Source organism: Vulpes vulpes, chromosome 16, assembly GCF_048418805.1.
Source record: "Vulpes vulpes isolate BD-2025 chromosome 16, VulVul3, whole genome shotgun sequence".
NCBI lineage: Eukaryota > Metazoa > Chordata > Mammalia > Carnivora > Canidae > Vulpes > Vulpes vulpes.
Genome location: NC_132795.1, coordinates 66,696,276 through 66,722,532, shown reverse-complemented (window position 1 = coordinate 66,722,532; position 26,257 = coordinate 66,696,276). Strand labels below are relative to the sequence as shown.

The window sequence follows — 26,257 nt, the reverse complement described above, 5'->3', positions numbered from 1 at the left end:
AAGAGTTTTGTAGTCTCTTTAATAACTCAATATAAGTGAAATAAGCCAGACAAAGAAAGACAAAAATTCTGTATGATACTCTATGATCTAACCTACATATGACACACACATATATATAGTTTTTTTATGTGCTTATCTGCCATAAATATACCCTCTTCAGTGAATGTGTATTTATGTATTTACTCTCAGAAAGGAGATCAGGGGTCGCCTGGGTGGTACAGTCATTTGGGCATCCAACTCTTGGTTTCAGCTCAGGTCATGATCTCAGGGTCATGGTATCAAGCCCTGCGTTGGGCTCTGTACTCAGTGGAGGTCTGCTTGAGATTCTATCTCCTCCTCCCTCTGCCCTTCCCACTGTGTATGTGTGCTTTCTCTCTCTCTCTCTAAAAATAAATACATCTTTAAAAGAAAAGAGATCAGATCTGTGATTATCAGAGGTGAGGATTTGAGGGGGAAGGAAATTGGATGAGGTAGTCAAAAAGTACAAATGTCCAGTTATAAGATGAATAACTATTAGGGATGTAATGTACAAAATGATGACTATAGTCAACACTACTATGTGGTCTATTTGAAAGTTGTTAAGAGAATAAACCTTAAATGTTCTAATCACAAAGAAAAAACTATTTTTTTGTATCTACATTAGATGAAGAATGTTAATGAAATTTATTGTGTGATCATCTTGCAATGTTTGTAAGTCATTATGCTGTACACCTTAAACTTATAGAGTGCTGTAGGACAATTATATCTCAATAAAACTGAAAGAAAAAAATTAAAAAAAAACAAAGAATTGAACATATGCTTAATACACATCCCTACAACCTCACTCCTGGACCTTTGTCTTGTCTCAGAGTGATGAAAGCAAGTCCACACAACAACCTGTACACCACTGTTCATAGCATTGTCCTAGCGACTTGCATGCTGAAAACATAAAAAGCCAATCTCCATATATCATATACTCTATAATGCCATTTGAATAATATTTTCAGCAAAGTACAGAAATGGGGAATAATTTAATGGTTGCTGGGATTAGGGATGGGGACAGAAGGAAGATGGGTGTGATTATAAAGGAGTAAGATCTTTGTGTCATTGGAACAGTTTTCTATCTTGATTCCAGTGATGGTTACAGGAATCTACACATGTGAGGAAATGACAGGGAACCACACACATCCACTGCTTCAATGTCAGTTTCCTGGTCTTGACAGGGTACTACAGCCACGTGAGATGTAACCACTAGGGGAGACTGGGTAAAAGTCATGAAGGACTTCTGTGTACTATACACAGAAGGACTTCTGTGTACTATATATCTGTCAAGCATCCCTTGACAGAGAGAGAGAGCAAGTGGAGATGGGGAGGGCAGAAGAAGATGAAGAGAGAGAATCCTAAGCAGACTCCATGCCCAGCATGGAGCCCATGCAAGGCTCCATCTCATGACCCTGAGATCATGACCTGAGCTGAAATCAAAGAGTTGGGTGCTTAACCGACTGAGCCACCCAGGCATGCTGTGAAAAGGTATTTTAAAGAAATATAAAAGTCTGGAGAAGAGCTGTTTGGGGAAGAAGATAGCATTTGATGGAGAGCACAATGACCTGGGGGAGTGGTGTGATCACCAGAGGGAGAGGTCTCCACTGGTCTGAATGTTGAGAGTGTCTGAACCCAAGATGAGGCTAAACTAAGCTGCGGGCCGTAGTGTGGTTGCTAAGGGAGAGAGGGGAAAGAAAAGAGAAAATAAGGATATTTATGAGGTAGGAAGAGGAGGAAGGTTGCTGGCAGGAAGAAGGTGGGCTCTGGGCTGTCAGTGGTGCGGAACTGATAGGCACACAGCCTCCCGGAGCCTTTCATTCCACCAGCAAAAGCAAGCATTTTCGAACTATTGGATTGCCCATTAAAACAACTGGATTCTAGAACCAGATCTGCCATCAATTAGATATGTTAGGTAAAGCTCTTCATTTCTGAGTCTCATTTCTTTAGCACAACAGCACACGTCAATGTTTGTAATCAGGTAGTTTGGGGTTTGGATCTGCCTCACCTGTGTTCATCTGGGGGCCAAGGTGGAAGGCCATAGCGACCCTGGACACATCTCCAGGCAGATTTCCAGAGCACATTTTTTGTTGTTGTTGTTTTTAAGTTTTATTTATTTATTTTAGAGTGGGGAGGGGAGGCCGGGGGGTGGGGAAGGAGAGAAGCAGACTCCATGCTGAGTGGGGAACCCAATGCAGGGCTCAGTCTCAGGACCCTGAGATGATGACCTGAGCTGAAATCCAGAGTAGGACACTCAACCCACTGAGCTCCCCAGAACTCCTTCCCTTAAAGCAGGTTTTAAGTCTCTGCTTGCTCATGTCTGCTAAAATTCTCTTGCAAAACAAATGACAACACGTAGCGGGGGAAGAGTGCCCCACTCCTAGGGGATGGGGAGAGGAAGTGAGTATTTGCTGAGTAGCTCAACCTTGATGTGGTCTGAGCTTTGTGTTAGGTCAAACTTGGGTTCAGGATACTTAGAACAACCTAACCTGGTCTGCTCGGATTGATACTACAGTTGTGTCAGTCTCTTCATCAAACCTCAGCTGAGCCTGATTTTCTGGGATGGCTTCAAGCTGGGAAGAAAGATTCTCAGATTCCCCCTGGATGGGCATCGCCTGCTTCCTAGGAGCTCACCTGGCCTCGAGTTAGCTTTCTGAAGAGGAGGCTCAGGATGGTTACCAACCTGACATTTTCTTTACAGTATGGAACATATTTTTTGTCTTCCCCTCCAGATCCACTTCCCATCTTCCATCCTGCCGAATTTAGACCCTAGAGCAAGGGGCTCTTTTGCATTCTGCCTGTGCTGGGGTTTGCCCCCTTAGGAACTAGCAGGGGATCAGAGTGGGGAGGAGAATGAGGTTGGGTATTTACTCCTTGTGGGATAGCCCTGGCCAACCGTGGGGTAGCCTTGGGTAACAGTGGGATAGCCCTGAGCTAACTATGGGGTAGCTCTGGACTGATGGTGGAGTAGCCTTGGGGCCCCACTAAATTCACTGCTGCTCTCATGACAGGTTTGTTTGTTTTTTTTTTTACCATTTCCTTCCTCTCTAGAGTTCCAGTATCTCAGTATCTGCTTCCTCCCCTCTGCTATTCAGCCTGTAGATGGTAGCAACTCTACTGTTTCTGGGTTTCTGAACTTGCCCCAAGTGGATTCCCTATCTGTTCATATCTTTGTCAAGCATCCCTTTATTCACCTCTCCCCAAATGACCCTAACTTGAGTCTGTCATGAACCTTTTGCTGGGACCCTAACTGATATAACCTTAGATTCCAGTCTGGTCCACGAGAGTGCAAGGATTTCTGCCAGCTTTTGCTCACCTCATTGCCATAACCCTAGTGCCTAGGAAAGCGCCTGGAACATAGAAGATGCTCAATAAATATCTCAATGATCCTCTTTTAAAGATTTTATTTATTTATTCATGAGAGACACAGAGGGAGAGACAGAGGCACATGCAGAGGGAGAAGCAGGCTCCCTGCGGGGAACCTGATGTGGGACTCAATCCCAGGACCCCGGGATCACAACCTGAGCAGGGAGGCAGATGCTCAACCACTGAGCTGCCCTGGTGCCCCAATATCTCAATGGTTCTTGAATAAATGAAGAAAAATGAGCACTACATCTCACATAGAATTTGTTTGCTTTTGTTTATCTGAATGAGAAAAGAGTGCTGTGCTCTTCAAGGTGGGAAAGGGTAAAATAACTGAGAGGAGCGCTATCTTGGGGTTGGAGAGTCTTTTTTTTTTTTTCTTTTTTAAGTTGTGGCAAAACAGGGGCACCTGGGTGGCTCAGTGGTTGAGCATCTGCCTTTGGCTCAGGTCATGATCCTGGGGTCCTGGGATCGAGTCCCATATCGGGCTCCCCACAGGGAGCCTGCTTCTCCTTCTGCCTGTGTCTCTGCCTCTCTCTGTGTGGCTCATGAATAAATAAATTAAATATTTTAAAAAATTAAATTGCAGCAAAACCTACATAAGATCAAATTTAGCAGTCTATTTTCAGTGGCACCAAGTACATTCAATCACTGTGCATCCATCACCACCATCCATCATGAGGACTTTTTTTATCTTCTCAGACTGAAACTCTGTGCCTATTAAACACTAATTCCCCCTGCCCCAGCTTTGGCAACCATCATTCTACTTTTTTGCCTCAATGAACTTGACAACTTCAGATATCTCATGTAAGTAAAATCAGACAATATTTTTTCCTTTTGTCTGACTTATTTCACTGAGCAAATGCCCTCAAGTTTCACCCATGTTGTAGCCCGTGCCAGAATGTCCTTCCTTTGGAAGACTGAGTAATATTCCATTGTATGGATATGCCACATTTATTCATTCATCCACCAATGGACACTGGGTTCTTCCATCTCTGAGCTATTGTGAATAAGGTTGCCATGAATGTGGGTATAAAAATATCTGCTTGAGTTTCTGCTCTCAAGTTTTGGGGATCTATACTTACAAGCGGGATTGCTGGAACTTATGATAATTCCATGTTTAACTTTTTAAGGAACCTCTGTACTGCTTTCTGTAGCAGCTGTACCATTTTATATCCCATGAGCAATGCACAAGGGTTTTCTCTTTTTCTTTCTTGGTAGTAGCCATCCTAATGGGTATGAAGTGAAAATAAATCTCTTTGAGGTTTTGATTTCTCATTTCGCTAATGATTAGTGATGTTGAGCACGTTTTCATATGCTTATTGCCCATCTGTGTATGTTCTCTAGAGAAATGTCTATTCAAGTCCATTGCCCATTTTTGAATCAGATTGTTTCTATTGTTGACTTGTAGGAGTTCTTTACATATTCAGGATACTAATTCCTTGGTTGACATATATTTTGCAAATGTTTTCCACTGGTGGCCTTTTCACTCTGTTGATAGTGTCCTTTGATGCAAAAAAGTTTTAAACTTCAGTGAAGTCCAGTCTGTTTTTTCTTTTGTTGCTTGTATCAAATCTGCAGATTTGGAGGAGCATCACTACTATGTAGAAATATGACATCTTTTCTCAGTGGGACCCACAGTTCTTTGTGACCCCCACACAGCACCCTTTACCACTGAGCAGAGCCTATGGGGGTGCAGTGCTGTGTAAATTCTCTCTACCACTCTTGTATCCCACCAGACTACAAAACTCCTGATGGTAGGAAGTTTCTATTCATCCTGGGATCAAGTGAAGTACTACACGGCACCGTGAGGCGCTGAAAGAATGTTGGATCAGTAAATACCAGGGTAACTGAATAAATGGCTGTAGAAAGGAAGAAATTGGCTTCTCAGCAGGGCTACAGAGCCTCAGACCTGACTGTTTTCAAAAGTCTTTATTTCTTTCCTTTCTTATTGTCCTGGGAGGCTGCTTCTCAGTGGGACTTGACTTTTATATATGTGTTTGCAGCATAACAATACTGTTCCATAGCTCTAAGGCAGCGGCCTAATTTCCCCTTCTTCTTTAATGAAAGGGACATGTCTTCTGTGGGAAATCGGTGATTTATTGAGTGACCAAAGACTGTTTCTTTTCCTAATAAAAACCAGTGTAGATAAGCTACTTGCTGAAGGTGAGGAAGGAACATGACCAGCTATTTCTGAATAGGAAATTAATTTCATTGCCCCTGGTGTGTCCTTGCTAATTTGGAGCTGGGTTCATCCTGATGTTCTCCCTCAGATGGACAGCCCTCCTCAGGACATCCAATCCAAACACCTTTATAATGAACTTTGTGCACGTAACTCTCCTGTGAGCCCCCAAGGCTCTTGAACACAAATTCAATATAAAATCAAAATTGGGAGCATTCATTCCAAATTAAAAGAAAATCTATTGAAAGAAGCATGAATAGTTGTTAATTATCCTTTTCTAATTTTTCATTCCTTTTAGGATTGCTGATGTTACTCTCACATAAGGGGGTAGCAGGCACCAAAGCTTGGGAAATAATAGTAGGAGAAAAACATGAAATTAAGAAAATTCTCTCAATTGACTTTTTGTGCAAATTGGAAAAAGGCTATCATTATAAATTATTATTTGATTTTAGCAGAGGAACATCCCAATCAAGCTTGTCTTTCTTGTCCTGCTGCAGCAAGTTGAGAAGTCATGACATTCTAGAAAGAAGCAGGGTGTTGAACTAGACAAACCTGGATGTGAATCCTGGCCACCCTTCTCCTCTTGTCTCTGTGTGATTTGCACGAGTTATGTAGCCAGTTTTAGCCTCTATTTGCTCATCTGTAGAAGGGGGATAAAATGGGAGATGCTTTACAGAGCTGTTGTAAGGTTAAATGAAACAGCATGTGTAAGACTTGTAGTGGATACTCCATAAATCACCCCTTACATTCCCTCCTACTGTGTGCGACATTTGTTGTGGACATAGCAGTTTATGGGTGGAGTTACTTGTTAGGGGATTACTAATTTAGAGAACAGACTATTGGAACACCCCATGACCAAGGGCCTGTGCACAGAAAAATCACTCTGATTTTTTGCAAGATATCATCTCCTTTATCCAAGTATTTCTTCACCCAACACTATGTGCGCCTTGAAAACGGAGCTGGTGGCAGGGAAGGACTGAAGACCGGGCTTGTCCCTGGAAGCTTGGCTTGATTTGTCGTTTCCTTTTTCTGCCCTGACTAATTTCCAAATGTCACCAGACAATGGTCTCTTTTTTTGATGCATACTAAACCAAACACCAACAGCAGTTCTTGTGGCAGAGAGAAAGGGCCTTGTTGCAGGGCACCAAGCAAGGGGCAGGGAGGAAATTTCTAAAATTGGCCTCCTTGAGCATAAGGGGAACTGAGCATCTATGATAATTTACTAGGGGGTAGGCATCTGAAAGGTGGATGGAGGTGATTGGATGTTGGGAAAGGTGAGGTAAGGAGAAAGACCTCACTGCTTCTGTGTAGGCACCACCTAATGACATCCAGGCACTTAGGTCATTTGTGCAAAAGATGGCAGCAGGAGCATGACCGTCATGGGGAGATTTTGCATGTGTCATCATGGAGACTACTTTTGTTCACTCACGGTCCCTCTGTGCAGCTGCAAGGCTTGTTCTCGGTTTGTTCAAATCTTGGTCTTGTGGCAGCAGGTCAGCTTTCTGCAGGACAGGTTCATAAGTCAACTAGGTTGGACAGAGTGTTCTTGGGGTAGGATGGTCAGGCATGTGTCAACACATCAGTTTCACAGATTGTCCCCAGATACTTGGGTTGGTTTGGCAGAGCTGTTGTAGCCGCACTGACGGATGTCTGAATTCCCCATGTTACTGTAAGTTCCAAGGATGGGCTCTGTGGGTTTCATTCAGGGCTGCATCCCAGCACCCAGCACCCAGCACACCACCAGGAGGGCCCTCACTGGTCACAACTGGCCACTGACCTGCATCCAGGAAATAACATTTCTGCCTCATTTAATTCAATAGAATCTCCTCTTTCTCAAGTACTAAATCCAAGAAGAGACTGAGGCAAGGCATGTTTGGTCGCTTAGCTTTTTTTGTTTCCTTTTAGTAGGGCAGGGAGTGAATGGAGTGGCTTCCTCTAGGTGCTATTTCCACCCTCATGAAAGCAAAGGGATGTGGCAACATATTTGGGGAGAACTTTGCAGACTTAAAAGATTTGTAGGAAATGATAGACTGCCCTGTGGAGCCCAGAGGCAACTGAGGATAATTGGAATCCTGTTCACCAAAGAGATATGACACCCTTCCATATTTTTTAATCACAAATTTCTCCACTTTGATTCCGTATGGAGAATCTGTCTCCACAGATATTTATAGTTCAGACTCCCAGAGGGTGGAAGCCTCCTATCCTTGCTCCTCAAAAATTTTCTTCTGCTGACAAAACAGAATGGAGGTCCTCACCCTGTCTGTAGGGCTCATGTTAAAGAGGACAGACAGGCCACTTGCCTATTCCAAGACCCAGAGCCATGCAGGGCTTCTGGGAGGAGGGAAAGTTGCTAGTCTTCATTTTGGAAAAACATTCTCAGCAGAGACACTTCGGGGGTCTGTTCTCACTTATAAAGAAGTTTGACAACCAAGATTAATTTCTTTTAAAAATATTTTATTTATTTTATTATTTATTTTAGAGATCATGGGTGAGCACACAGGGGGAGGAACAGAAGGGGAGGGAGAGGAAGAGGGAAAGAATCCCAAGCCAACTCAGCACTGAGCACACACTGAGCCTGGAGCCAGGGGCAGGCTTATCTCATGACCCTGAGATCATGACCTGACCCCAGACCAAAGGTGGAGGCTTAACTGACTGAGCCACCCAGGCCACTCTGATTAGTGTCTTTTTAAAAACAATGTCCCCATTATTAAAACCCAAAATTCAACTAAGGAAAAAAATAAAGATCTTATTGGCTTTATTCAAAAATTCATGAATAAGGCAGCATTCCTTCTAGCAGATAGAAAGGAGCTCTGAGGAGCTGTACAAAATGAGGCAGAAGGGGGCAGCCCGGGTGGGGGGGGGCTCAGCGGTTTAGCGCCCCCGCCTTCAGCCCAGGGCATGATCCTGGAGACCCGGGATCGAGTCCCGCACTGGGCTTCGGGCATGGAGCCTGTTTCTCCCTCTGCCTGTGTCTCTGCCTCTCTCTCTGTTTCTCGAATAAATGAATGAAAATCTTAAAAAAAAAAAAAAAAAAAAATGAGGCAGAAGGGAGCAGGAACAAAGAAGTTAACACTAGCAAAAAGTAGATTGGCTGTGGTAAGGTCACCTTTCCTTAGGCAATGACAAGGGTCTATCAGACAGATTACTTCACTAGTCCTGACTGACTGGTTTAAGATTCCATTTCTGGAAGAGGCTGAAAACTGTAATGAAGTTAAATCTTGGTTGGTGGTGTGGAGATTAGCATAAATGACTCTATTTTGGGCCTGTTTTTCTGTTTTTAACACCAGATTGGAACCCCCTTTCCCCCAACTTTGTGGTTGCCAGAGGTGATTAACTTACAACCAGGAAGCCTTTCTCTACCTTGTTGTCCTCCATTTCTTCAGAGTGAGCAACATCACACACTTACCCTGTGAACTTATCCATGGTGAAAACAACTGTTTACTTGGCTTGGACTTTTTCTTCTGAACTCATTCTGTTCATGTATTGAACAGCCAGCATAGACCAACACAGAGCTAGCCCTCTGGGGACAATATTCAGAAGTAATTGCCATGTCCAAGGAACTGAGGCTCTAGGAGGAGAGACTGAAGCAAGAAAATGGACTCAGAACTGTGTGGAGGGGGTTGTCTTTGAGTGTGTTGGGATACTCTGAGAGGAAAGGATGAAGCCCTAAACACTGGGGAGGGGAGGAGGGGGTGGGTCATAGAAAGGCACACAAAGTCCAACAGAGCCACTGAGTGAGCACCAGAACAGCAGGCAGGAAAGAATGTTTCTAGTAAGTGTGAGAAGGTCTACAAAGTCCTCGGAGAAGCAATGGGCTTGGCAAGACTGGAGGCCCCGATGAGTATGGACAGAGTGACAGGAGTCCAGAGGTTAGGAATGAGGCATGACAGCCTACAGCACTTTACTTGTAGAGCAGTACTTAACCATGAAGGCAACAGATTTCATTGCACACTTGCTTTTTTAATTAAAACAAAAAAGTACTATAGAAATGTTAAAACACACACAAAAAAATAGAATAGTATAACAAACTGTCCTTATACCCCTTATTGACGTTGGACAGTATCAATATATAGCCAATTTTGTCTTATTTAACATTTTTCCACTGCCCCATCCTCCACCCCCTAGATTATTTTAAACTAAACCCCAGATATTTCATTTTAGCCCATATTCAGTATGTATCTCTCAGAGAAAAAGACTTTTTTAAAAAAAGATTTATTTATTTATTCATGAGAGACACAGAAAGAGTCAGGGGCATGGGTCGAGGGACAAGCAGGCTCCCTATAGGGAGCCCAAAGAGGGACTGGATCCAGGACCCCAGGATCACTCCATGAGCTGAAGGCAGACACTCAATCACTGAGCCACCCAGGTGCCCCAAAAGGCTCTTTAAAAAAAAAAAAAAAAAGAACACAGCATAATACCATTATTACAATTCAAAAATTAATGATAACAATATCATCTAATATTCAGCCAGTTTTCAAATTTCCCCAATTGGCTCCAAGACATCTTTTAAGGGTGGCGTGTTGGATCCACACAGAATCTACACATTGCACTTAGTTGATAAGCCCTAAGTCTTGTTAAATCTGTAAGAGTTACTCCTGTATCTTCTTGTCTCTGGCACTTATTTGTTAAGAAGAACAGGTGATATGTCGTCCATTCTCACTTTGGTCATTGAGGGGATTTGGGCAGAAGCATGTCACAGCACAGGGTGCTTACTAGAACAATCTGGCAACCTGGGGCAGGTGGACTGAAGAGGACCTGACAATCTGGGTGCCTGCAGAATCTGGAAAAGACTGGATGTGCTAAGGTCAGTAAAGCCAAAAAAGAGAGACAGGCCTTAGAAGTGGAATTGGAGGTAGAATGTGAGGAAAAGGAGTCAGCTGGTGGCACCCAGATTTCTAGTTTAAGTAGGTTGGAGCACAGGGTATCATTATCAGAGGGAGGGATTTGGATGAGGAGAGGGAAGGGATGATGTATTATTAGAATACAAATTTGGATATTTAAACAAAGACCAAAATGAAACACACATATACACAGTGATGGGGTTCAGGACACTACCCCCAAAATATAGCTCCTTGACATATTGAATATTTCAAACAGAAGTTAAGAAATGACATGTACCAGGACCTTCTGACCTTTCCCTGAAACAGGTCATAAAATCATCATGTGAGAAGTACCCTCCCTCTACTCAGAGGAGAAGAGCATCTTCATCTTGGAAGATAAAGGGACAGACACAGGAATCTGAATGAACAGGCCTTGCTAAGTCTCCCGCAGCTCAGTACGCTTGGCTCATACCCTTCATCCAATCATATTTTTCTATAACCTTCCACTCTTCATCGAACCGTAAAAACACTCAGATTTAACCATTTCTTTGGGTCTTCATTTCCTTATAAAGGCTCCCATGTCCTGTGAAACTTTTGTTAAATAAATGTGTATGCTCTTCTCTTGTTAATCTGTCTTTTGTTTTAGGGGTCCCAGTTAAGAGCCTAGAAGGATAGAAGAAAAAGATATTTCTCTCGCATATAAGACACACACAAGATAACTTAAAAGGAAAGCTTATTTATTTTCCGCACAGATGTGGAAGTGTAAGCAGTTTAGAACTAATATGGTAGCTCCATGGTGTGGGGACACAGGCTCCTTCTACCTTGGTTTGTGATCTACATGGTCCATGACAGCTCACCACCAAGTCCCCCTGGCTCCAGTGAAATGGGAGGAGAACATATCTCTTTCCTTCCGGTCATGACTCATAAGTTTCCCAGATCCCTTTTGCTCATGTCTCTTTGATTAGACCTTAGTCACATGGCAATACCTCAGTGCTGGGAAAAGGGGCAACATTGTCTTGTGCCCAACTAATATTTTGGGGACAGAAAAAAGGAGAATCGATAGGGTGAGAGGGGAATCTTCGTAGTGGAAGGTGTGGTTTAGTTTGAGGCATTTTGAGCTTTGGGTGCCCATGGGTGAATTCCAGGGCAACTCAGAAGAGAGGTCTGGCTGTAGGGTGGGTGGACTTAGGATTCATGACTTTCATTAGGAAGCCATAGGCATTTGATCAAGAGAGGAACCCAATAGCCCCAGCATTTAAGGGCAAATGTTGCATGTCATTTGTGGGATCACTGGGAAAGAAGTGAGGCTGAAAGTGGGTCACATGGGAGCTGTTGCAATGATCTAGAAGACTTTGCAAGAGAATAGTCACAGAACTCAGCAAGTGATTAGATAGGATGGAGGAGGCAAGGGGAGAATCAAAGATGACTCAAGGTGTCAAGTGCAAGTACCTGAGAGAGTGAAAATGTCATGTATAGGAAAACAGAAAGAAGGACAGACCTCAGATGGGGTGAGTGGATAAGAGGAGAAGGAAGAGACTGGTTTCAGACATTTTTATAGGAGCTGCTCAGAGTCATGCAAGGGGCAAGGGAATGGAAGGTAGAGAAGGACCCAGGCTTGGTATCAGAGCTCAGAGTTCAAATTTGAATTCTGCCACTTGTAGGTCATGCAACCCTGACTGGATGTTATAACAACTTTGCACTCTTGTGTCCTCAAAAACGAAGCGGGAGTAGTAAGAGGACTCATAGAGAATGGCGTAAATGGATGTAAAATCTGCACATTGTAAGTGCCTGATGTGTGTTTGGTTTGATTATTACAAGGAACAATAAGTTAGGTAACCAGCAGTTGGAAAATGCAAGCAGAAAAACTCCCATGGGGGCTAAGGGTAAAGTTTGGGAATATTAGCAACAAGGTAGGAACATGTAAGATCTCCCAAGGAGAAGCAGGAAAGTGCAAGCATGCAGTTGGAGGACACGCACATGTAGGGAGGGATACTTCCCCTGGCCCCACTGTCCCCGGGCAGCTGTGGCCTCTGCACCATAGATATGGCTTTCTCAGGCCTTCCCAGCCTGTCACTTTCCATTAGTTAGCTGATTGTTCCATTAAAAGTCTGTTTCCCATCATATCCCATGAGGGTAGGCGCCTCCCTGAACCCCAGCCCCTAATGCTGAGCCCAGCGCAAATTAGATGCTCAGTAATTACTTGTTGTTTAAAGGAATCATGTGGGGGAGTTAAGATGTGCTGGGGGAAGAGTCTGCAAATATTTCTGTTGCCATGGAAGAGCGCTTGATGGAGAAGAAATGTTACGTAGGGGTTGAGGAGAGAAGCGGGGTCAACTTTAACTTGGCATCCTACGATTTACAGCAACCATCCTCTACCCTTAGGCTTATTAAATGGCAGAATGGTTTTACTGAGAGCGAAGCTTTAAAATGCAGTCAGCCAAGCAGATCTAATCACATAAGCAAGTGAAAAATAAACAGCCAATGTCTGGAATGGCTAATCAGAAGCTGAAAAAAAGAACGTATGTGATTCCCTCGAGGTCTGACAGTCAGTCACCTTCTGGGTGCGTATCCTTGAAGGCTCCCGGGGACATCCAGTGATTCTGAGCACTTATTTATTTGCAAGGGACTGCCAAGTGTTTTATGAATATAATAAATGATTCTCAGGGCAAAGAAGCAACCCTACCTCTCTTCCAAGAAGGGGAAAGGCGCAACTGGGCACTTGGTGTCCTCCTCCAAATAATCCATCATTGTCAAGACAAATCCAGTGTCAGACTCTACACTGTGACTGCATAAAAAATTTTAAGTCTACCGTAGAACAGGAGCAGGAACAGCCCTTGGAGACCATCCAATCTAAGCTCATGACCTCATCTTAATGATTAGGAAACCAAGGCCTTGAAGGGAACCAGCATATCAGAGAATGAGCTTTTACTGAGCACCTACTGTGTGCCCAGCACTGTGCTATCTGCTTCTCCATATGTCCTTCACTGAAGCCTCATAAATATTTTCTGTAGCTTGTTGGAAGCATTGATATATATATATATATATATATTACTCAGTGAGGGCAACTAACTTGCCCAAACCCTTAGTTGGGGGTAGGGTTTTGATCCAAACCCTGAATCTATGCCTGCTGCATCAGTCAGGAGGAGCGAAGTTATGCTGTGGTAATGACCCCATAGAGCAACAAAGAGTTCCTACTCTTCGTGCTCCATGTTCACCACAGATTGGTCAGGGCTCTTCTTTTTATCACTTTTATTTAGGGATGAAGGAGGGACCCAGACTGAGCCAAGGGCCAAGAGAAGGAGGATATCAACCCACATTGCCCTTAAAATCAGCCCAGAAGTGTGCAATTCACAGTTGGCTGGACAACACAAATTGCTTGCCACCCCCAACCTCAAGAGAGCAGAGAAGGCAACCCTACAGTGCATCTGGAAACCTACAAGATATACGTGGTGGGCTCCACCAATAAACACCACCCATTCTCTGTTCACTCACCCCTAACTCCCCCAGTGGAGCACTGAAGGATACCCTGGATGACACAGCCCCTCCATGGTAGAGTCTTTTCATTCATTTCTTACACACAGCACTTTTTGCTTCCCCAGGGTACCGCCATCTGCCTGGCTAAGAAAGAGCAAAGTTTTTATTCTTTCTTCTATGGCAGTTTATATGAATATAAATATGTTGGCAAACATTACCAGACCCCAGAGCTGAAAGATGATACGCAAAGAGAACTAAAATTATAGACTATAAGAAATAAGAAAACAGTGTTTGGGTTTCCCCAAGTCTTGACATTAATGTTTATTTTTCTGCGTAATATATAGTGGTGGAAAAATATATTCTTTCTTAGGCTATTTCTTTCCCCCCTCCTTTCTCTGGCCTCCAAACTACATGTAAAACTTTTACATTACTTTAATTTGAAATTAATTTAACAAAGTATAGGGATTTCCCAAGTAGTATTTCATAAATCTCTGTGTGTATGTGTGTATGTGTGTGTGTGTGTGTGTGTTATTTTGGAAATATTTTGAACATAAACAAAAATAGAACAGTATTGCAGTTGTTTAAAACGTGTCTGCAAGTCATTTGACATCTCTCTCATTATCTATGTCTCTGTCCCCTTATACCCACGTGGACATTCGTGATTGCCTCCACCGACTAGTATGATGGAAATAATGCTGTGTGACTCTGAAGCTAGATTAAGGAGGGCAGTACAGAATCTGCCTGGGGTTCTCTCTTGGGACATGCACCTTGGGACCCCTGGCTACTGTAAAAGGAATCCTAAGAGCTGTTGTAGGGTTGGGAAAAAATTAGTTTTCCCTCTACCCATCTTCGGTTCATTGGCTGGCACCCTATAGATTAGGCTGACAAAAGACAGATTAGCAAGAGAAAAGCAAACAGAGGTTTATTAACATGTTCAGTGCACACTCACACTCACACACGCACACACACAGGACCACTCAGGGAGGAGTCACTGAAGGGGTGCTTCACGTGGGCTTCTGTAGCATCCCAGGATAGATCAATAATTTCATAGAGAGGCGGCAAGACAAAAAGGATCTGGAGCTTCGAAGGGCAGCAAATTGTGGGAGAGCAAATTTCTGGGGAAACTGATAGTAAATAATGACTAGTTTTAGCAAAGTTTACGTAGATTCCTCTTGTGCCGTCTTTGGACAGTAAGGGTCTGGAGTTGTCTCTGGTGATTGGTTTCTGCCCTTCCTGCTAGTGAGGGTAGGGAAGGCTCCTTTACAAATTTCTGTCTTGCTTTGAGGCAAATAGGAGGAGGGCAAAGTGCTTTTCTTGTATCTGCTTGTTCTTCATTGTTTTCAGCTCAAAGTAATTCTTATGCCAACATGGCAAATGGGAGTGGCATATTTTGCTTCGCTTCCCTGACCTGGGAGAATCTTACACACAGAGAGACAGAAAGACAGAAAGAGAGAGAGAGACAGAGTAGTCAGAAAAGCCCAAGGAGGCCCAGATGCTGGAGTCTTCGCAGCCCAGTACCAGGCACGGGCATGGGTGAACCAACGTTCACCATGGAAACCAACTGTTTCCAGCCTTACCACCATCTGAAAACTGTAATTGTGCGAGAGACACAGAGCAAGTACACATCTTAGTGGAGCTCGGCCAGCCTCTAGCACCTTGAAAGAGAGTATTAAAACAAGTGTTGTTGTTCTAAGCCTCTGAGTCTTGTGGTGACAGGTCACACAGCAACAGGTAACCGTGACACGTATAACAAACCCCATGTACAACATCACTCACCTTCAATAATGATCAACTCTTGGCCAGTCTAGAACTCCAGCCAGTTCCCCCATTTCAAAATATTTGGGAATAACCCCCCGCCCCATCTCATCACATCCTTTCATCTAAAGATATTGACTCTAACTATACTTTTACTCACAATACTGTCAGTTGTGGGTTGCAATGCATCCTCCAGAAAGATGTGCTGACGTCCTAACCCCAGTGCCCCTGAACACAGTCTTACTTGGAAATAAGGCCTTCGTGGATAGAATCAAGTGAAGATGAGGTGATCCTGGATTAGGGTGACCCACTGACTCATGTGTAAGAGGAGAGGAATTTGGACACAGAGACACACAGACACGAAGGGAGGAGCCCACGTGATGGTGGAGGCAGAGACTGGAGTGAGGTGTGTACACAATGCGGAACACCAAGGATTACCAACAAGCACCAGAGGCTGGGAAAAAGGCACAAGAAAGTTTCCCCTTGGGCCTCCAGAAGGAACCAATCCCAGCGACAGCTTGATTTCAGACTTGCAGCCTCCAGAACCACGAGAGACTACGTTTCTGTTGTTCTGAGACACTCGTTTGCGGGAACTTGTGAAGGCAGGCCCTGGGAAATGAGCACACCATCCAAGAAACTCTATTTTAAGTTGAAAATTAGGTATTTCCTCTCCTCTCACGCATTAGCTCTCATCCGTCGTGAGCTTGTTAATGCTTCCAGTCGTGCGTGGAGTTATTATTTTCTACGTCGTAAAAACAGAGGACCATCAGTAGTGCTGAGTCTGTCATCCTGGTGTCCTTTCCCCACTCAGGTCACACAACCCTCTGCAAGCAATTGTAGCCTGGACCCAGTTGGGAGAACCCAGCCACCATCACGTGTTCTAGAATAGGAGGCTTGAGTTGTAGGCAAAGAGCCCATGGGGCTTTGGCCCCAGACAGTCCAGGATTCCCTCCCTGGCTATGCCACTTCAGCCAGTGCATGTGGCTTCTGGGGACTTGGTTCTCCCATCTGAGCCTGGTTCACCCAATTGTACAAGAGGATTAACCCTTTATATTCCAAACTCTTACCTTGGGAATCAATGGAAAGGTTTACGAGAATGCTGGGCCCAGTGTCCGGTGCATCAAAGCCTTGTTTCTGCTTTGAATCACCAAAGTGAGAAGGAGAGCCCAGGTTGCTGAATCTCTTGGTTTCCTCAAAGTATTGCAACAGCTGCCGGATCTGTGCTCAGAGAGCATGGGACGGTCCTGTCTTCTCCAAGTTCAGGAAGGAAATGAGCTGGCTTTGAGAAGCTGCCCCTTGATTGGCCGAGGGCAGAGTGCTCGGGGCCTGATGTGGTGTCAGGAAGGGATTCTAAGCAAAAGTCCTGAAATCCTACTATAGGAAAGTTACTCCTTTTAACCTGAGCTTTGCACTTGCATCTTCCAAAATGTTAAGTGGTAACTCAGTAAGTCCTCATCACCCTAGAGAGAATTAATTTATTAGGGCACTCCCCTCTAAGACTGGAGGGCCCTGCATGGTGTAAAGGCACCAAGGGAGCCAGAAGGAGGGGTCAGTTCAGACAGACAGGTCCCCAGAGGCTCTCCTGTCCCGTGCAGAGTGCTGGCAGCTGATCGAAGCACAAAGCTAATGGGATGGGCTGCAAGACCGGATTTGGGCAGTGTCTGTGCTCTGACCCTTCGAAGTGTAGTTCTTCCTCCTGGCTCCTCTGCTTACCAGCCAGGGCACCTGCGCAAAGCATTCCACCTCCATGACCTCAGATTCCTCAGGTGTCAAACGAGGACATCGGGCTGGACTAAGAGACCAGAGACCCCTTTGGGCTGCTGCAGCCACACATCACTAACTAGAGCTTTAACCTGGCTTCTTTTCAGCTGGATGTTGGCTGATCCATTACTTGTTTACGTGGCTTCAAGGAAGAGAAACCCGAGCTAAAGGTGGTTTTAGCAATAAAGACACTTGATTAACTCAGGGAACAAAAGGTCCAGGATCCAGGGCTAGACTGGCCGCTGATTAGCTTCCCCCAGGACATCACATCCCTCTTCTCCTCAGTGCTTGTCTGGTTTTTCAGTCCTGTGGAGCCATAAGAACACAAAATGGCTTTGTTCCTGCCCTTCCTGTGCTTGATGTTTATATGGGAGCTCATATCTTTCCCAAGTGCACCCCGGCCAACTCCCCTCAGGCCGCATTGGCCAGGACTGGGTCATGTGTCCCCCAGACCAGGGCCTGGCTCACCAGCCCAGATGCCCAGGCATATCTGGACCAAACCCAAATTCTGTTGCCAGAAGAAGAGACACCTGGTGAGGAGGTGCCGGCTCACTGGCCCACATTGGTTGTATCCACGGCTTCCCTGAGACACAGTCACAACATTAATAATAAGATCATTCCCTTGGAAAAGAGAATTTGCTTTAGGACAATCTTCTCTTACAAAACCATTCCTAGTGGGAGCCGGTGTCCTGAGCTTTGCCGCTTAGGTGAGCGAAACAGAGAAAGCAGCAGAGGCATCTCCATAGAAACTTCTAGGAACTCAGTGCACCAGCTGGCCTGACAAAAAGCACCTGCTGTGGCCCTCCAACCCGGGCCTGGCTGCTGACAGAAAACTTCTTCCTGTTTCTACCGTATTCTCCCAAAGGCCTTCTTGCTCTTCTTGATTCCCCGGTCGAAACAATTTCCCCATCCCTGGCCTAGCGCTGACTCCAGAGCCTAGGCAATGACATGAGGAGCAGAGGCGAGAAGGAAGAAGCGAAGGTGATGTGCTTCAGGACAGTCTGTCAGACAGAAGAGACATAAATGGCTCACAGATGCAGGAGGGGTTAAAATGATCTATTAAAAAGTGTGTAGAGTTCCAGCAAGGCGATCCATGCGAGGCAGCCTCCTGTGTGGACCGCCCCAGGAGGAGGATGCCAGTAACCCTGGCTCTGGCATTTATTACTCATGTGATTTGGGGCAAGTGGCCTAATTTCTATGAGCCTCAATTTCCTCATCTGTAAAATGGAGCTAACGACACCTTGTATGTAGATTACAGATAATGTTAAAGCCTTGGACACGTGCAAGGCCAAAATAACAGAAACATTTCTAGCTTGAGAGTCAGTATCCTATAACCGAAAAAGCACAACTTTAGGGCAAGAGAGACTAAGTTACATACTGTTCTGGGGCTGGCAGGTCACTCAACAAACTTCTCTGAGCATCTGCAGAATGGCCTGATGCTATGTCTCTCGAGAAGAGTAGCCAAAATGGTGTTAAAAGTATCCAGAGTGAACCTGGAACATAATGAGTTCCTAATTAATGGTACCTGTTGCTGTAAATGAACAAATGAATGAATGAATGAATGAATGAATGATTGTTGAAAGGAAATGTACAGAGGCCTCGCCAAGTGCCCAGGGGTGGCAGGCTCTCTATAAATGGCCTCACCCTTCCCGTGGGTGGGACCACAAAATTTAACGTGGTGTCCCCCTAAAAACGATCAACATAAATAATATTTTCATGCAAAATGAAAACAAAAAATCCACAATGAGCAAAATATCCAAATGTTTAAATAAAGACAGGCTTGTTAACACGCCTGGGTCATATTAGGGCCTGAGGCAAAAGGAAAAAATCAGTAATTCTGACTCTGCCTTTAGTTAAAAATGAAGGCCTCAATCCCCTGTCCCCGGTCTCCCCTCCATCCCACCCCCTCTGGGGTTCTGGTGGTTCCCTCCTGCACACTGGAAACAAGGGTTGCACTTTTTAAAAAATGAGAATGCCGAGACCTACCCTCAGGCCAACCCAAACAGAATGTCAGGGCGTGGGGCCTGAGCATCGGTATTTTTTAAATTCCCCAGATGACTCTGTGGTACATCCCTGGTTGGGAATCACCGCGACCGCCAGACAGAGCCTGGTGGGTTCCCTGGAAAGCCAGCCATCCCTCCTCTGGGGGCTCTTTTAAGTGGAGAGAGCCGGAAGCAAGTAATTATACTTTTAGTTTTTTCTGCGCAGACACTGGAGAAGAGCCAACATGCTAGGAATCTTTCTGCCAATCCGAGATTTACTGGTTCCTGGAGAGGCTCCTTGCAGAAACAGGCTGCCTGCTGGCTCATCCCCAGCTCATCCCCAGCTCCCCCGGCTGCCCACCCAGATAGTCCTGAGTCCTGTTTCTCCACGGCAGGTCATTAAGATTGCCGGGCTTCAGGGGCCCCCTCGTCTCCCAGAGATGGGATACCTCCTGAGGAAGGTGTTCACGAGAAACAAATCTCATGCAAACAGCATTCCTAGTGCCTGGCTTGTGCTAAGTCCTCCACAAAGGGTGGCTGCCGTTACTTGATGCTAATTTTTATAACAGCGATATGAAGATGAACATGTGCGTTCCTCTAGCTAAGGCAACAAATTCTGCAGAAGCATGTGGTAAATGCTGTTGGGTAGATGCACCGTGTTGTCCTCTGCGAAGCTATGTTTATCCGGTCAGTCAACATACATTTATTATTCCTGCACTTCTAGCCATGCACTATTCTAGGCACCAGGGACCACAGTGGGTAGTAAAAAAGATCAAGCCCCACCCCTTGGGGTGCATGTGCAGAGAAGTCAAAGAACAAACAAATGTATGATGTGAGGTTAAGTAGAGGTGTGTGCTTTGAGGATAAAGAAAGCAGAAGAGGAGAGAGAGAGCACGTTCGCAGGAACGTGATTTTGGCCAGGGGGTGGTGGAGGTGAAATGTGAGCAGGGCTGGGAATGAGGGACTCAGGGCATCATTTGGAGAATATTCCAGGTAAGGAGCCACAGTGCAAAGGCCCTGGGGTAAAAACATAGGGCCACGTGGCCGCCGAGAAGTGAGGGGAGGCGGGGCTGAGCATGGCAGGACGTCGGGTTCTGGAGGTTTATTCTGAGTGCAGTGGGAAGCCTTGGAAGATTTCGAAGGAACTGGAGGTAGCACATACTCACTAGAGATAAAAAGGCCTAATAAAGTCTTGTGAACTGCATGTGTACGGGGCGGGTGGGGGTGGTGGTGGAGGGGCCCTACCGAGGGGCCAGGGGGCTCTGGCCCAGCCACAGAAACCTTCTGCCCACCCCCTTCTCCTCCTCCCGCCCGGGAAGGAACAGCACCTTGAGCACACCTGCCTGACCCTGTCGGGCCCGCTGTGAGGCCAGGGCTGGACGCTGGTATGAGCGGGTGGCCGGAGCCACTTGCTGAGCCTTGGCCAACGTGGTCTTTGCTCCCAGCGTCGGGGGCCTGGCAGGAGTTAGCTTCTCCATGTCCTCTGTCAGACGAAAGACAAGAAGCCAGAGGACTCAGAAGCAAAATTTCCAAACCAGTAGATTATTGAAATGACCTCAGTGTGCAAGATACCACTTCTTTGGGTGCCTGAGCTTCAGGCAAGGGACGCCCCTCTGGGTGTTCAGACAGCCGGTGAACTGCTCCCCGCGCCTGGGGCATCCCATCCTGTGTTGATTCTGGGTCTTCCCCCCACCTGTCACAGCCGCTCTCTCTTCTGATACATGCCAGTCGGCGCACACATGGGGGCAGGATGGCTGCAGGGTGCCAGGGAGGCTGGGTGACAGTCTCTGGAAGCTTCGAGTGCAGGCCCAGGAATGAAGGCTGGTGCCTCAGGCACAGGAGGCTCAGAAGCATTTCCCACCTGCGTCAGGCTGTGTCTGAAAGTTTGTGTGTACCCATCTGCACTCAAATTCATACCTCAAATCCGAACCCCCAATGTGATGGTATCAGAAGATGGGGCCTTTGGGAGGTGATTAGGTCATGAAGGAGGAGTCCTCACGAATGGGATTAGTCATCTTCTAAAAAGAGACCCCCAACAGCTTTCTCCCTTTCTACTCTATGAGGATAAAGGAAGAGTCTGTAAACCAGGGGAGGACTCTCAGCATCCTGTCAGGCTGGGACCGGATCTCAGACTCCCAGCTTCCAGAACGCTGAAGAAGAAATCTCTGCTGTTCCCCAGCCACCCAGTCTGTGCTGGCAGAAAGCTTATTGCTCCTCCTTTGGCTTTCTAAAATGTTGTCATTTGATCTATATTGAATTTGTAGTTTGCTTGGGTTTTCTGGCTGCATAAGAGCCACAGCATAAGTAGTTTGCCCCTAAGTCTATATTTGTGCCTATTTAAATAAGATCATAACTGGAGTGCCCGGGGTGCTCAGTCGGGTGAGCGTCCAACTCTTGATTTCAACTCAGGTGGTGACCTCAGGGCCCTGGGATCGAGTCCTGCGAGGGCCCCGTGCTGGGCGTGGAGCCTGCTTAAGAGTCTCTCTCTTCCTCTCCCTCTGCCTCTCCCCCTTACCACCTCTCTAAATGATAATAATAATAACAATAAGATCATAATGAAAGCAACTCAGGCTCAGGGGGTTCTGTACCTTATCTAGTCTAACAGCAACTGAATTGGAACAGAGGGCCTGGGTGGCGGTAGCTGTAGAGCGAAATGGAGGCTAAGCCAGGTGTCCCACTGGGACCACCCTTCATTGCCCTTCAGCAGACCTCGTGGTGAGCCCCTATCTCAGCTTTTGCTCCGACCTGGTGTGACACAGAGTAACTTGGACATTCTGCTAGTTCCCACTTGGCTTTCTCTCACTGGAGGGGCTGTCCCCAGGGGTCTTAAGTGCACAGAGCAGGGACGAAGCTCATCACACCTTTGTCCCCAAAGCTCTTAACGTCAGGTTCTGTGCACAATTACTGTTTAACAAGCACGCCTAAACTGAACTTCACACATTTTTGTTAATTTGTTCTTACCAGCCACAAGGGAGCTCGGCCTTCCAGGGTGCTGTGGGAAAAGCAACCATTTACTCTTTGGAATGACATCATCTTCATTCTTTTGTATCAGTAGGTGTGTTTTCCCCTGTTTCTTCCAATTGGGCCTATTTGGTCTCAAATCTTCTTATTGGGGAAATCAATCGGAGGTTGCTTTTTATAATCTCTCTCATTCTGGTTGATTTAGCTATTATAAGACCATCTTTATTTCTTCCTAAAGTATTCAGATTTAATTATATGTTTTTCTTCTGCCTTTGGTTCAAGTGTGGTAATTATGCAGTATTTAGTCTGTCTCAAGTTTATTATTAGACCTTGCATTGTCCCTGCATTTGGTAAATTGCAGAGAATTTGTATTTTTAGGGCTCTTTCCATTCATGGTGTTATTACTTGAGCAAAGTAATGTATATATATATACACATATATATGTGTGTGTGTGTCTGTATGTGTTATATATGTTATATTATAATATATATTATATATCTCATATATGTCATATGTATATATAACAGGAGGTTTAATATTTCCAATTCAGGTAGATTTCTATTTATTGAATCAAAGTTGGTTAATTCTGTTGTCAGCCAGCTTATGAGCATTGCTTTAGTAAAGTCAACCTAGAACTACAGCTTTTTCTTAGAATGGATGGTGGAAAAACCAAAGGAAGTGAGATACTGAAGTGTCTCCTGCTTTAGAATCTTGCTTTGAAGGGGCACCTGGGTGGCCCTGTTGGTTAGCCATCTGACTCTTGATTACGGCTCAGGTCATGATCTCAGGGTCCTGGGATCAAGATCTGAGTTGGGCTCTAGGGTCAGCACAGAGTCTGCTTGTTCCTCTCCCTCTGCCCCTCCCCCTGCTCACATGTGTGCCTGCTCTCTCTCTTGCTCTCTCTCTCTCTCTCTCAAATAAATAAATAAAATCTTAAAAAAAAAAAGAATCTTGTCTTGAAGATGAATCCACATGCATAATTGACAGCCTGCTTCAGAACCTGTGTCTCCTTTGTCTTGGTTCAGGTTGCTGGAATAAGGAGGCAATTGGCCATCAGCCTTGGCAATGGCCCTTCCCTTCAGCATCAAGGGAGCTCCACCTACCCACCTTTTGGCCATTTCACAGCTTATTTCCAGGTGTACCATGGAACAGTTAGGGCTACAACTACATCATTGCTATTCTTCCTTGACTTATGCACTGGGTCATTCATATACTCAATCAACAGATCCTTGCTCTCATAAAATGTGTATTACAGGAGCAGGGAAAGTTCTAGAGATAAAAACAAATGAAAATATACTATGTCAAGTGGTATGCCAGGATGGCACATCATTCCCCAATTCTTCATACCCCGTTCCTATTAGAATTACGCATCAGAGTGAATTACACCATTGATAGTGAAGGTTCTCTGACAGAAGGTAGATAGATACCTTTCTATTCTTGTTGACTTGGTCACATGAATCACTTTGGCCCATGGGATATTTACAGCCATGATGTAAGCAGAGGCCTGGAACATGCTTGTGGGATTAGGGCTGCTTCTACTGCTTCTGCTATTGCTATGAGAACATGCTCTGGGTAGCTTCTGAACAAAGAATAATGAGACACCATAGAGCTGACTTGAACCCCACCCACAGCATGGAGATGAGCCCAGCAGACTAAAGACAGAAGCAGAGGCAGTCAGCCAAGCCCCACCCAGATTCACCAATCCAGTATACCTGCAGATCTGTGAGCAGGAGAGACTTGCTACTAGCAGTGAAGAAATTCAAGGGATGATTTGTTACAAAGCAGTATCACTGAAAGAGCCAACAAATAGAAGGGATGGTAAAGTCTAAAAGAAAAATAGAGCTGAGTAAGGGACAGAAAGTACCCATGGCAAGGAAAGAGGAGTAATATTTTCCTTAGGATAGCAGTTCAAGCTCCCTGGCCATGGTAACATTTGAGCAGGAACTTGTGGCATTCACATTTGTTGACCAGTTATATGTGCCAGACAACTGAGTTGTCTCATTTATTGGTCAAACATGTTATGTGGTAGGTATTGCTATTGCCATCACTTTTTAAAGATTTATTTATTTTTATTTGAAAGAGAGAGAGAGCACAAGAGAGTGAGGGGAGGAGCAGAGGGAGGGAAAGAATCCCAAGTAGACTCTGCACTGAGCCCGGAGCCCAACACAAGGTTCAATCTAAAGACCCTGAGGTCATGACTTGAGCCGAAATCAAGAGTTGGATGCTCAACTGACTGAGCCACCCAGAAGCCTGGCCAATGCTATCATATTTTAAGATAAGGAAACTTAGACACAGAGAGATTTTGTGACTTTCCATGGTCTCACCCACAGCAGGTGGGAAGACTGAGATTCTATTCTATTTCAACTGTAACTTGATCTACTGCAGTGCAATCTGGCACTAACTACCTGGTGTTAGCACAGACACTATAAGTTCAAGGACATGGCCCCAACAAAACTGCCCTTATTTCAAATGCCAGCTATCATTTGGGGATGCACACACTACTGGCACATCTGACTGCTGGTTATAAATCCAGGACTTTTTGTGATCCCCTTGGGTTCAGTAATTTGCTAGAATAACTCACAGAATCAGAGAAGTGCTATATTTATGTTTACAGGTTAATAAAGGATACTAATGGGGAGGACAATACAATCCCTCTGTTCTGAAGGATACAGAGCTTCTGAACTCTCTCCTTTTGAAATCAGGACACATCGTCCTACCAGCACATCAGAGTGTTCACCAACTAGGAAACCTCGGTGTCCCCTTTTTATCAGGGATTCAGTAGGTAGGCATGACTGGTAGAATCATTAGCCATGTAGCTGAACTCAACCTGTTGTGCCCCCTTTCCTCCCTGGATGCCAGCTGAAAGTCCCAACCCTTTAATCACAGGGTTGTCTTTCTGGTGACCAGTCCTCATCCTGAGCTTTTTAGCATAACAAAGACACTCCCATCAGAAACTCCAAGGGGTTCTAAAGCTCTGTGCCAGGAATATGTGAATGAAAAAAAAGGAATAATTGAAACATCCCTAGACAGATCAAATAGCAGAATGGACTCAGCAAAAGGAAAACTTTCTGAACTGGAGGAAAAACCTGAAGAAGTCACTAGGGAAGCACAACTAGGAGATGATGAAATGGAAAATAAGATGTTATGAGACCAGAGAATAAAGAGAACTCCTCTGGGATCCCTGGGTGGCGCAGTGGTTTAGCGCCTGCCGTTGGCTCAGGGCGCGATCCTGGAGACCCAGGATCAAATCCCACGTCGGGCTCCCGGTGCATGGAGCCTGCTTCTCCCTCTGCCTGTGTCTCTGCCTCTGTCTCTCTCTTTCTCTGTGTGACTATCATAAATAAATAAAAAAAAAAGAGAGAGAACTCCTCTTGTGGCTTCTGGGTGGCTCAATCAGTTAAGTGTCTGACTTCAGCTCAGATCATGATCTCAGGGTTGTGGGATTGAGCCACATGTTCAGCTCTGTGTTCAGTGGGAGTCTGCTTGGCCCTTCCCCTGCCCATGTATGCTCTCTTTCTCTCTCAAATAAATAAATAAAATATTTTAAAAAGAGAGAGAATTCCTCTCAAATGTCTAACTAAGGTTGGAGAAAGAAGAAAAAACAATGAGAGAGAAGGGACATTGGATGTAGAAATTGTAGAATTTCTAGAAATGATAAGAAAACTAGTTTGTCTCAGGAAGCCCAAGTAATGTCAAGTAGGATATTTAAAAAGACATCAGGGGTGCCTGGGGAGCTCAGTCGGTTGAGCATCTGACTCTTGATTTCTTTTTTTTTTGTTTTGTTTTTTTAAGATTTTATTTATTTATTTATGAGAGACACAGAGAGAGGGGGGGGGGGTCAGAGACACAGCCAGAGGGAGAAGCAGGCTCCATGCAGGGACCCCGACATGAGACTCGATCCCAGGTCTCCAGGATCATGCCCTGGGCTGAAGGCGGTGCTA

At 45.2% G+C, this 26,257-nt stretch overlaps 1 protein-coding gene across 5 annotated transcripts in view; it reads left to right on the top strand.

The window, feature by feature from the left end:
• Positions 1–26,257, top strand: part of GPR45 (G protein-coupled receptor 45) — an 82,430-nt gene that overhangs the window by 14,488 nt on the left and 41,685 nt on the right. For 2 of the 5 annotated variants that reach the window (XR_011998056.1, XR_011998055.1), the window contains one exon: positions 8,851–11,012. The exons of the other annotated variants lie outside the window; for them this stretch is intronic. The gene's annotated coding sequence lies outside the window, so the exon portion shown is untranslated. Of the gene's footprint in view, positions 1–8,850; positions 11,013–26,257 lie in introns of those variants that run through there. 5 annotated transcript variants of the gene reach the window in all.